Raw genomic sequence first — 13,200 nt, 5'->3', positions numbered from 1 at the left:
AGGGAACATTACATGCAAGGATGGGCATGATAAATGATAGAAAAGGTAAGGATGTAACAGAAGCAGAATAGATTAAGAAAAGGTTGCAAGAATATACAGAAGAACTATACAGAGAAGGTCTTAATGACCAGGATAACAAGGATGATGTGGTCAATCACCTAGAGCCAAACATTCTGGAGTGTGAATGGGCCTTAAGAAGCATTACTGTGCACAAAGCTAGTGGAGGTGATGGAATTCCAGCTGAGCTATTTCAAATCCTGAAACATGATGCTGTTAAAGAGCTGCATTCAATATGTCAGCAAATTTGGAAAACTCAACAGTGGCCATAGGACTGGAAGATGTCAGTTTTCATTCCAACCCCAAAGAAAGGGCAATGCCAAATAATGTTCAAACTACCATAAAATTGCTCTCATTTCACTTCCTAGCAAGTGCTTAGAAGTGCTAAGTTGCTTCAGTCGTATCTGACTCTTTGCAACCCTCTGGACTATAGCCTGCCAGGCTGCTCTACCAGGCTATCCTTGAATAGGATTCTCCAGGCAAGAATACTGGAGTGGGTTTCCATTTCCTTCTCCAGGAGGTCTTCCCCACTCATGGACTGAACCCTCATGTTTTATGTCTCCTACACTGGCAGGTGGGTTCTTTACCACTAGCACCTGAGAAGCTAGCAAGGTTATGCTCAAAATCTTTGAATCTAGGATTCATCGGTACGTGAGCTGAGAACTTCCAGATGCACAAGGTACTTTAGAGAAAGGTAGAGGAATGAGAGAGAGAAGGCAATGTCGCCCCACTCCAGTACTCCTGCCTGGAAAATCCCATGGATGGAGGAGCCTGGTGGGCTACAGTCCATGAGGTCGCTAAGGGTCGGACATGACTGAGCGCCTTCACTTTCACTTTTCACTTTCACACACTGGAGAAGGAAATGGGAACCCACTCCAGTGTTCTTGCCTGGAGAATCCCAGGGACGGGGGAGCCTGGTGGGCTGCCCTCTATGGGGTCGCACAGAGTCGGACACGACTGAAGCGACTTAGAAGCAGCAGCAGAGGAACCAGAGATCAAATTGCTAACATCCTTTGGATCTTAGAGAAAGCAAGGAAATTCCAGAAAAATATCTGTTTCTCTTTTTATTGATTAGGCTAAAACCTTTGACTGTGTGGGTCACAACAAACTGTGCAAAATTCTTAAAGAGATGGTAATAACCAGATCACCTAACTGTCTCCTGAGAAATCTGTATGCAGGTCAGGAAGCAACAGTTAGAACTGGACAAGGAACAACTGAATGGTTCAAACTTGGGAAAGGAGTACAACAAGGCTGCATATTGTCTCCCTCCTTATTTACCTAATACGCAAAGTACATCATGGGAAATGCCAGGCTGGATGAGCCATAAGCTGGAATCAAGAATGCAGGGAGAAGTGTTAACTACCTCAGAGGTGCAGATGATACCACTCTAATGTCAGAATGCGAAGAGGAACTAAAGAGCTTCTTCATGAGGGTGAAAGAGGAGAGTGAAAAAGCTGGTTTAAACACATGTCTACCTGTGACAGATTCATTTCGATATTTGGCAAAACTAATACAATATTGTAAAGTTTAAAAATAAAATAAAATTAAAAAAAAAAAAACTGAACATTCAAAAAACTAAGATCATGGCATCTGGTCCCATTCAGTTCAGTTCAGTTCAGTCACTTAGTCATGTCCAACTCTTTGTGACCTCATGAATCACAGCACACCAGGCCTCCCTGTTCATCACGAACTCCCAGAGTTCACTCAGACTCATGTCCATTGAGTCGGTGATGCCATCCAGCCATCTCATCCTCTGTCGTCCCCTTCTCCTCCTGCCCCCAATCCCTCCCAGCATCAGGGTCTTTTCCAATGAGGCAACTCTTTGCATGAGGTGGCCAAAGTACTGGAGTTTCAGCTTTAGCATCATTCCTTCCAAAGACCACCCAGGACCTATCTCCTTTAGAATAGACTGGTTGGATCTCCTTGCAGTCTAAGGGACTCTCAAGAGTCTTCTCCAACACCACACTTCAAAAGCATCAATTCTTTGGTGCTCAGCTTTCTTCACAGTCCAACTCTCACATCCATACATGACCACTGGGAAAACCATAGCCTTGACTAGATGGACCTTTATTGGCAAAATAATGTCTCTGCTTTTGAATATGCTATCTAGGTTGGTCATAACTTTCCTTCCAAGGTGTAAGTGTCTTTTAATTTCATGGCTGCAGTCACCATCTGCAGTGATTTTGGAGCCCCCCAAAATTAAGTCTGACACTGTTTCCACTGTTTCCCCATCTATTTCCCATGAAGTGATGGGACCAGATGTCATGATCTTCATTTTCTGAATGTTGAGCTTTAAGCCAACTTTTTCACTCTCCACTTTCACTTTCATCAAGAGGCTTTTTAGTTCCTCTTCACTTTCTGCCATAAGGATGGTGTCATCTGCATATCTGAGGTTATTGATATTTCTCCAGGCAACCTTGATTCCAGCTTGTGCTTCTTCCAGTCCAGTGTTTCTCATGATGTACTCTGCATATAAGTTAAATAAGCAGGGTGACAATATACAGCCTTGATGTACTCCTTTTCCTATTTGGAACCAGTCTGTTGTTCCATGTCCAGTTCTAACTGTTGCTTCCTGACCTGCAGATAGGTTTCTCAAGAGGCAGGTCAGGTGGTCTGGTATTCCCATCTCTTTCAGAATTTTCCACAGTTTATTGTGATCCACAGAGTCAAAGGCTTTGGCATAGTCAAGAAAGCAGAAATAGATGTTTTTCTGGAACTCTCTTGCTTTTTCCATGACCCACCAGATCTTGGCAATTTGATCTTTGGTTCCTCTGCCTTTTCTAAAACCAGCTTGAACATCTGGAAGTTCACGGTTCACGTATTGGTGAAGCCTGGCTTGGAGAATTTTGAGCATTACTTTACTAGCGTGTGAGATGAGTGCAATTGTGCAGTAGTTTGAGCATTCTTTGGCATTGCCTTTCTTTCGGATTGGAATGAAAACTGACGTTTTCCAGTCCTGTGGCCACTGCTGAGTTTTCCAAATTTGCTGGCATATTGAGTGCAGCACTTTCATAGCATCATCTTTCTGGTCCCATTACTTCATGGCAAATAGATGGGCAAAAATGCGAAACAGTGGCAGAGTTTACATTCTTGGGCTCCAAAATCATTGCAGATGGTGACTGCAGCCATGAAATTAAAAGATGCTTGCTCCTTGGAAGAGAGGCTTCTCATACATTTGTAATATGCTAGACAATGTATTAAAAAGCAGAGACATTGCTTTGCTGACAAAGGTCCATATAGTCAAAGTTACCATTTTTTTCCATATCTGTGTATGGATGTGGGAGGTGGACCATAAAGAAGGCCGAGCACTATAGAATTGATGCTCTCAACTTGTGGTACTGGAGAAAACTCTTGAGAGTCCCTTGGACTGCAAGGAGATCAAACCATTGATCTTAAAGGAAATCAACCCTGAATATTCATTGAAAGAACTGATGCTGAAGCTCCAGTACTTTGGCCACCTGATGCCAAGAGTCAACTCACTGGAAAAGAAGCTGATGCTTGAAAAGATTGAGGGCAAAAGGAGAAAAGGGTGGCAGAGGATATGGTAATTAGACAGCACCACCAACTCAATGGACATGAATTTGAGCAAACTCTGGGAGACAGTGGAGAACAGAGGAGCCTGGGTGCTGCAGTCCATGGGGTCACAGACAGTCACATACGACTTAGTGACTGAACAAAAACAATTGATATTTTCATTCAATCCCCAATATTTTCTAATTTCACTTATAGCTTCCACTCTGCCCCATGAATTATTATTATTTAGAAGTGTGCTATTTGATTTCCAAATTTGGGAAGCTATCTTTCTGTAACTGATTTCAAGTTTAATTCAATTATTGACAGCAAACATATTTTACGTGTTTTCTATCCTTTTAAATGTAAGGTTTATTTTATAACCCAGAGTATGATCTGTCTTAGTGACCATGCCACGTTCACCCAAAAGCAATGTGTATTCTGCTATTGTAGGATGAATTATCTATAAGTGTTTATTAGAGCAAGCTGTTTGTTCATGGCTTCTATACCTTTACTAATTTTCTGTCTCTGTTCTATCAAAATAACTCCTTTGAGTGCTGAAGTCTTCAAATTTGTAGATTTTAAAATGTCCTTTTTCTTTTCTCTTTTCTTTTTTGTCAGTGTGTTTTGGTGTCTGTTAGGTCAATACTCATTTACGTTTGCTGTTTTCTTGTTGCAGAACTTTTTGGCCATTATTTAATGTATTTCTTTATCTCTAGTAATATTCATGCTCTGAAGTTAACTTTAATATTAATATAACTACTCTTTTCCCATTAAAATGTTTAGCCTGTTTATGTGCTAATATTTAAAATATGTATCTTTTAGACAGCATATATTTGGGTCTTTTAAAAACTGAATATGGCAGTTTCTGTCCTTCATTTGATATGTTAAATCCATTAATCATTTAAACTTAATAAAAATATTGGTATTGATGAGATTGAAATTTACAGTTTGTCCTCTTGCTCATAGGTTTTCCTTCTCCTGCTTTCTTTTGGATTATTAAAATTATTTTAATATTTCACATTAACTAATCTCTTTTGCATCTTTTAAGCATTTGTTTGAGATTATAGTACATATCTAAATTTTCCTTTTGTTCATGTTTAAATTTATAATTGATGATGATTTTGAAGTTTTTCTCATATAAGTTTTAAATATTTTATCACTTCAAACACAGTGTAGATAGAACTAGAACTAAATAGGTTCCTTTACTCACCCCGGGTCGTCATGTTACAGTTTGCACATGTATTAATATTACATCTAATGCCTTGACAACTCCAGTGTTATAATTTTTGCTTTTCAACAATCAAAGATATTATAATGAACTTGAGAGGAGAAAAAATAATCCTTGATATTTACCCAGATATTTATCATTTCTGCTGTTCTTAATTTTTTTCTATTAATTAATTAATTTATTTTTATTTGGAAATAGTTGATTTGCTATACTGTTTTTTCTGCCATACATCAACATAAATCAGCCATATCTATTCATATGCCCCCTCCTTCTTGAACCTTCCTCCCACCTCCCATCCCATCCCACTCCTCTCAGTCAGTTTAGTCGCTCAGTCGTGTCCGACTCTTTGTGACCCCATGGACTTCAGCATGCCAGGCCTCTCTGTCCATCACCAACTCCTGGAGTTCACCCAAACTCATGTCCATTGAGTCAGTGATGCCATCCAACCATCTCATCCTCTGTTGTCCCCTTCTCTTCCCAGCTTCAATCTTTCCTAGCATCAGAGTCTTTTCAAATGAGTCAGGTCTTAGCATCAGGTGGCCAAAGTACTGGAGTTTCAGTTTCAACATCAGTCCTTCCAAAGAACACCCAGGGCTGATCTCCTTTAGAATGGACTGGTTGGATTTCCTTGCAGTCCAAGGGACTCTCAAGAGTCTTCTCCAACACCACAGTTCAAAAGCATCAATTCCTCGGTGCTCAGCCTTCTTTATGGTCCAACTCTCACATCCATAGATGACTCCCACCCCTCTAGGTTGTCACATACCATGTAAGGGACTTTCCAGGTGGCACAGTGGTAAAGAATCTGCATGCCAATGCAGGAGACACAGGAGATGCTAGTTTGACTCCTGGGTTTGGAAGATCCCCTGCAGGAGGAAATGGCAACCCACTCCAGTATTCTTGCCTGGGAAATCCCATGGACGGAGCACCCTAGCGGGCTACAGTCCATGAGTTCACAGAGTTGGGTGGGGCTGAGCCCACACTGTTAAATTTGGTATGCTAATTTTGAAAACTGAGGTAGAATTTATATAATATAAAAGTTGCCATCTGAACCATTTTTAAGTGTACACTTCAGCTCTCTTAAGTACATTTACATTGTGGTGGAACCAGTCTTTGGAAGTCTTTCATCTTGCAGGATGGAAATTCTGTATCTACTAAACCACAATTCGCCATCCCTCCCTCCCTTCAGCCCTGGTAACCACCATTCTACTCTCTTTATAAATGTGACTGCTCCAGGTTCCTCATAAGTAGAATCATGCAGTACTTGTCTTTCTGTAACGGACTGACTCATTTCACTTGGACCCTTGTATTTTAAAGCACATGTCAGAATTTCCTTCCTTTCTAAGACTGCTAATACTTCTTTTTGTGTGTGTGTGTGTATATATATGTGTATATATATATATATATATATATATATGTATATAGTACATTTTGTTTACCTGTTCCTCAATCAATGAAGACTTAGATTGCTTTCTACATCTTGGCTTTTGTGAATAATACTGCCCTGAGTATGGTATTCAACCATCTCTTTGATATCCTGTTTTTAATTCTTTGGATACATACCCGGAAGTCGAATTGCTGGATCAAAACCATACCATTTCTGATATGTACTGCACCATTTTACATTCACACCACCAGTGCACAAGGGTTCCAGTCTCTACACATTCTTGCCAACACTTGCAATTTTCTACAGTTGCTGTTCTAAGGACTGTGAGGTGGTGATTTTCTAATATTTTAGTTTGACTTTTTGCTTCTCTTTTCATGAAAAGTGTTGACCTATAATATTCCTGTCTTTCATTATCTTTGTCTATTTTTTATCAAAATTATTTTATTCTACATGAAATGAGCTAAAGAGCTTGACCTTTCTATTCTCCAAAAAGTTTTGCTTTATATAGGGAGTAGCATTTCTTCGGAGAAAGCAATGGCACCCCACTCCAGTACTCTTGCCTGGAAAATCCCATGGGTGGAGGAGCCTGGGTAGGCTGCAGTCCATGGGGTCTCTAAGAGTTGGGCATGATTGAGTGACTTCACTTTCTCTTTTCACTTTCATGCATTGGAGAAGGCAATGGCACCCCACTCCAGTGTTCTTGCCTGGAGAATCCCAGGGACGGGGGAGCCTGGTGGGCTGCCCTCTATGGGGTTGCACAGAGTCGGACACGACTGAAGTGACGCAGCAGCAGCAGCATTTCTTAATATTTGGTAAATCTTTGCATTTAAAATGACTTCTCTATATGGTATTCTTTCTTTTTTATTTCTAAGAGTGTTTGTTACATCCATTTTTTCCTTCTGATCAGTTCTTTCCTTTATATATACATTATATAAAACTAGTACTTCCCTCCATGTACAGCTTTAGCTGTGTCCTATGAATTTTGATATAAAGTTATCATATGAGCTTGGTTATTTGTGTTGTTCTGTTTAATATATTCTATAAGCTTTGCATTATGATTTTCCCTAAAACTGGTGAATAATGGCAATTTTAAAATTCAAAAAGCATATGCTTGGTTTCTAATTTTATTTTTTAGCTGCTGCTGTTTATTTACTGATATAGAAAGAAGCTCACAACATATATTATTTGCTGAAAAAATACAGACTTTAGAACAACACTTATATTTGCTCACTCTTATCTATACATATATCTATCTGGGTACATAGGTAAAGGACACTGAGAAGGACATTCATCAGAGGGTTGACAGTGGTTATTTAAGGGTTGGAGGGTTTCAGGTAATTTGTACATTTTGCATTGGTCTTTATTGTTTTAATATTTAACAATGAATTATATCACTTTCACAAAGAGAATAAAGGCATCAAGGAAAGGGGCGCACGCAGAGGGTAGACCCTTAGGCAGCAGGGGATTAGTAGTGGGATGGATGGAAGTCAGGCCATCTCCCTCCACTATACCAATATTCAAGACCCTCCATCCTCCACCCCAAAAGAAAGCTGCTTTGTGGATTCATTTATGTGATTAGAAGCATCCTCCTCCCCATTTTTCTCATTGCTGGACTCTGCATATAGGTTCAGTTCAGTTCAGTCGCTCAGTCATGTCTGACTCTTTGCAACCCCATGAATTGCAGCACACCAGGCCTCCCTGTCCATCACCAACTCCCGGAGTTCACTCAGACTCACATCCATCGAGTCGGTGATGTCATCCAACCATCTCATCCTCTGTCATGCCCTTCTCCTCCTGCCCCCAATCCCTCCCAGCATCGGAGTCTTTTGCAATGAGTCAACTCTTTGCATGAGGTGGCCAAAATATTGGAGTTTTAGCGTTAGCATCATTCCTTCCAAAGAAATCCCAGGGCTGATCTCCTTCAGAATGGACTGGTTGGATCTCCTTGCAGTCCAAGGGACTCTCAAGTGTCTTCTCCAACACCACAGTTCAAAAGCATCAATATTTCGGTGCTCAGATTTCTTTATAGTCCAAATCTCACATCCATACATGACCACTGGAAAAACCATAGCCTTGACTAGATGGACCTTTGTTGGCAAAGTAATGTCTCTGCTTTTGAATATGCTGTCTAGGTTGGTCATAACTTTCCTTCCAAGGGGTAAGTGTCTTTTAATTTCATGGCTGCAGTCACCATCTGCAGTGGTTTTGGAGCCTCACAAAATAAAGTCTAGGGTTCACTTAAAGCTGGGGCCTAGCACCTCACTGTAGCTCAAAAGGGTTGCTGAGTTGACAGGGGCCTCTCTTGACCTCTCCTTGGTATGTGCCAGCTCCTGCAGGGTGATGATCAGATTTTCAAACATCTGGGTCTTGTTGCTCTCATTGTCACAGGTTTCCTTGATTTCTAATTTTAATAAGCAGTGGTCTATATGAAACTAAATTTTTATAAATTAATAATAGTATAAATAAATATATCTGCTCATATTGTGTTTTAATGAGTGAATGCAAATAAAAAAATATGGATGTTTATATACCAGAAAGTTAAAAGTAGTTATCCCTAAGTGCTAGAATTTAAAAAGGTTTCTTTAATTTTCTTTGAATTTTTCTGCATCTTCTTGATTTGAAATGTAGATATGTATTCTATATTAGAAAAATAGAGCTGTTTGCAATTTTGGGGGGATAAAAAATAGCTTAGATGAATATAAACTATCCATATAAAGAACCCATTTATAACCCTCTACTTATTATAGAGTTTAGATTTTATTCACTGAAATATCAAAAATGAAATAAAATTTTAAAATCCTATTAATTCCTTTGGCATTGGCTTTAAGCAAATATGTTATTAGTTATTATAAACTTTTTGTTTATATTTTAAAAGATCCTTTAGTTCTATAATTATTGGAAATCAGAGAATTTCCTTTTTTAGAGTTCATTTTTTAAAAAAAACTTTGATTTATTTTATTCAGTATTTCAGCATGTTTTTAGTTGAAGGATGAGGATGGAGTCTATAGTGTCATGAAATCTGGAGGTTTATGTCTTATTTGCTTGCTTGTTTGATTGTTAATATATCTGAATCGGTACTGGATTCTTATATCCTGCAGGACAGAAATCAGATACTATTATTTATTTCTGTATTCCTAAACATAGAACCTAGCATGTTATAGAAACTTAAAAATGTTTCAGTAATGGTTATTGAAATAGAACTTCTAGCTATAAGACAATTAAGTACTGCAGATATAATGTACAGTCCATGACTATAGTTAACACTGCTACATGGTATATATGAAAGTTGCTAAGAGAATAGATCCCCAAGTTCTCATCACAAGGAGTATTTTTTTCCTTTTTCTAACTATATGAAGTGAGAGATGGTAACTAAACTTATTGTGGTAATCATTTTGCAATATACATGAGTTAATTTGTTCTGCTGTATACCTTAAACTTAACACAGTGCAGTATGTCAATTGCGTCTCAATAAAACTGAAAGAAAAAAATAGAAAAGTGATTTCTACGGAAATGCTACTTTTAACTAGTTCTTCCTGAACTTAAATTCCTGAGGGCAAAGACTACATCTCAGAGTCTATTACATCCTCAGCATGTCTCTGGGCACCTGGCAGTGCCTCAATAAATATTTGTTGGATGAATGAATGGTTGGCAACTTGATTGTGATCTCGTTCGAGATTACTTGTTATTAAATCAGATGAATTTCCACCCTTCTCCTTATTTGAAGGGAGAGCACAGGTAAAGAAAACCAAGAAAACCAGGATATCAATACTTTGCTTTCTAATCAACACTACTCCATCTGTAAGTCAGACTTGTATCACACTGTCCTTCTTTTTATCTCTTCTCATCTCTCCTGCAACACCATGTTTACTCTTCCTAAGTCGGTAAGTAGGAGGAATTCTTTCAATATAGGCTCAGTGGACCAGGACCAACAGAGACAGTGGTGTTCCAGTTTAACTTCAGTTTACACTTTCATAGCGCCTTGAACTTCATCTTTTCCATGCTTTGCTTTAGGCCCACTTCTGAGAAAAATTTTATAAATCAATAAAAGACCCTCAAATTTTCCCTGTATTAATAATTCCTTACTCTCTAAATTTGACAGTGTGCTGAGAAAGAAGATTTTTGTGTTTGAGTAGCATTTGCTCCAGGCAGATTGATACCTTGTGCAAGTGCCCTCTGTTAGCCTCTAGTTGACTGACACACGATTAGGATGAAGAAATACTGTGTTTTGTCTTATTGGTCGTTGTACTTGACGAAAGTGAAAGTGGGGAGTGAAAAAGTTGGCTTAAAGCTCAACATTCAGAAAACAAAGATCATGGCATCCAGTCCCACCACTTCATGGGAAATAGATGGGGAAACAGTGGAAACGGTGTCAGACTTTATTTTTCTGGGCTCCAAAATCACTACAGATGGTGACTGCAGCCATGAAATTAAAAGACGCTTACTCCTTGGAAGGAAAGTTATGACCAACCTAGATAGCATATTCAAAAGCAGAGACATTACTTTGCCAACAAAGGTCCGTCTAGTCAAGGCTATGGTTTTTCCTGTGGTCATGTATGGATGTGAGAGTTGGACTGTGAAGAAGGCTGAGCGCCAAAGAATTGATGCTTTTGAACTGTGGTGTTGGAGAAGACTCTTGAGAGTCCCTTGGACTGCAAGGAGGTCCAACCAGTCCATTCTGAAGATCAACCCTGGGATTTCTTTGGAAGGAATGATGCTAAAGCTGAAACTCCAGTACTTTGGCCACCTCATGCGAAGAGTTGACTCATTGGAAAAGACCCTGATGCTGGGAGGGATTGGGGGCAAGAGGAGAAGGGGACGACAGAGGATGAGATGGCTGGATGGCATCACTGACTTGATGGACGTGAGTCTGAGTGAACTCCGGGAGTTCGTGACGGACAGGGAGGCCTGGCGTGCTGCAATTCATGGGGTCGCAAAGAATCGGACACGACTGAGCGACTGAACTGATCTGATCTGATATATATATATATATATATATACACACACATACATACATATATTTTTTGGTTCTGACTTTAAAATGTGATCTTTCACATTTTGTGAACTTCCATTCTGACTAATGATTTCCCCTAATACCTTTGTATCGCCCCATTATACAGACCTATGAACACGCAGACTCTGAAGACTGATTCTGATGCCCTCAAGACTACACACAGGAGATGAATGGTGCTTTGGTATTTCAGTGAGTAGATTTCCTTGGAAGGCGTACAAGAGAAACCAGACTGACATTAAGCTCTGTAGTGGGTTAAGATATGTTTTGATATACTTGTAACATATATTCATCTGAGTTCCTTTTTTCTTGGGGATTAGCATTTACATTTTGGCGTTTATTCTTCCAGATTTTCTTTCTTAGCATTCACTTATTCAATACAATGTGTAGGTATATATATACACATATATATGTGTGTGTATGTATATGCATACATATTTATATTTACACTTCTCTACTTGTAAAAATACGATCATAATATACATAGATTTTAACCTGCTTCTCCCACTGAGATCTTTCATCCAACTCTGAATCAATGTGCCTTTATATAAGCAATTACTTTACCATCTAATATCAAAACACATTTTCCTTCTAAGGCTTTTCTGTGTTTATTATATACTGTTTAGTAACACCTCTTCACTGAGAGAGTGCAAGGCACAGTCTGTAAATCTGTAAGTGAAAACCTCCAAAAGGAGGAATGGAAATATGAAGACAAGTGAGAAAGAAAGCATGATTATAAAAAGCAAACAAGGAGGAACAGACTGTGTGTAGCTTTGGAAATGAGGGAATGGGTCACCTCATGTTTTGAAAACTATTGGATCTCAAGTTCTTCCGGTTCTCTAAAAACAGTTAGCTGCTTTAACCCTATTTATGTTACCTCACAATATGTGATATTGTCTCACAGAAGTTCCCCCTGTGTGGGAGATGCCACTGTCCCCTCAGGCAATGGCTTAGGTCAGCCCCTTCTGGCCCTCCTGTTTCTTCCCATGACTGCTAAGGGACACTATTTTGAGGCTAATTTGAATGACTTTGAGACTGTTTTAGTGTTTTCTTAGCTGGGTAGGGCTGCTTTAACAAAATATCATTTAGATTATGTGTCTTAAACAATAGAAATTCATTTCTCATAGTTCTGGAGAGTAGGAAGTCTGAGAAGAGGGTGCCTGCAGGGTTGAGTTTTGGTGAGGGCTCTGTTCCTGGTGTGCAGAAGGCCACCTACTTGCTGTGTCCTCACATGGCAGAAAGAGAGAGGAGTCTCTGGTCTCCTCCTCTTCCTAGGAGGCTACTAGTCTGATCACAGGGCTCCACCTTCATTGTCGTGGATGTTGTCGTTCAGTCGCTAACTCATGGCTGACTCTTTGCGACCCCGTGGACTGCAGCACGCCAGGCTTCTCTGTCCTTCACCATCTCCCAGAGTTTGCTCAAACTCATGTTCATCAAGCTGGTGATGCCATCCAACCATCTCATGCTCTGTTGTCCCCTTCTCCTCCTGCCCTCAGTCTTTCTCAGCATCAGGGTCTTTTCCAATGAGACAGCTGTTCGCACCATGTGGCCAAGGTATTGGAGTTTCAGCTTCGGCATCAGTCCTTCCAATGAATATTCAGGGTTGATTTCCTTTAGGATTAACTGGTTTGATCTCCTTGCTGTCTGAGGGACTCTCAAGAGTCTTCTCCAAAACCACAATTTGAAAGCATAAATTCTTCAACACTCAGACTTTATGGTCCAACTCTCATATCCATACATGAAAGTGAAAGTGAAAGTGAAGTCGCTCAGTCGTGACCAACTCTTTGCGACCCCGTGGACTGTAGCCTACCAGGCTCCTCCGTCCATGGGATTCTCCAGGCAAGAGTACTGGAGTGCGTTGCCATTTCCTTCTCCAGGAGATCTTCCCCACCCAGGGATCGAACCCGGGTCTCCCGAATTGCAAGCAGACGCTTTATCATCTGAGCCACCAGGGAAGTAGTCATCCATACATGACTACTGGAAAAATCATAGCTTTGACTAGACAGACCT

General features: G+C 39.9%; 1 long non-coding RNA gene across 1 annotated transcript in view; it reads left to right on the top strand.

Annotated features, from left to right (window-relative positions):
- The window catches only part of LOC133254216 (uncharacterized), a 129,571-nt gene extending 117,117 nt beyond the window's left edge, over positions 1-12,454 (top strand). Inside the window, exon 5 of the long non-coding RNA XR_009738608.1 lies at positions 11,300-12,454. This is a non-coding gene — a long non-coding RNA (uncharacterized LOC133254216). The remainder of the gene's footprint in view (positions 1-11,299) is intronic.
- Positions 12,455-13,200: the final 746 nt, after the last annotated feature.

This window comes from Bos javanicus, chromosome 9 (genome assembly GCF_032452875.1).
Source record: "Bos javanicus breed banteng chromosome 9, ARS-OSU_banteng_1.0, whole genome shotgun sequence".
NCBI lineage: Eukaryota > Metazoa > Chordata > Mammalia > Artiodactyla > Bovidae > Bos > Bos javanicus.
This window is presented reverse-complemented; position numbering and strand designations above follow the sequence as displayed.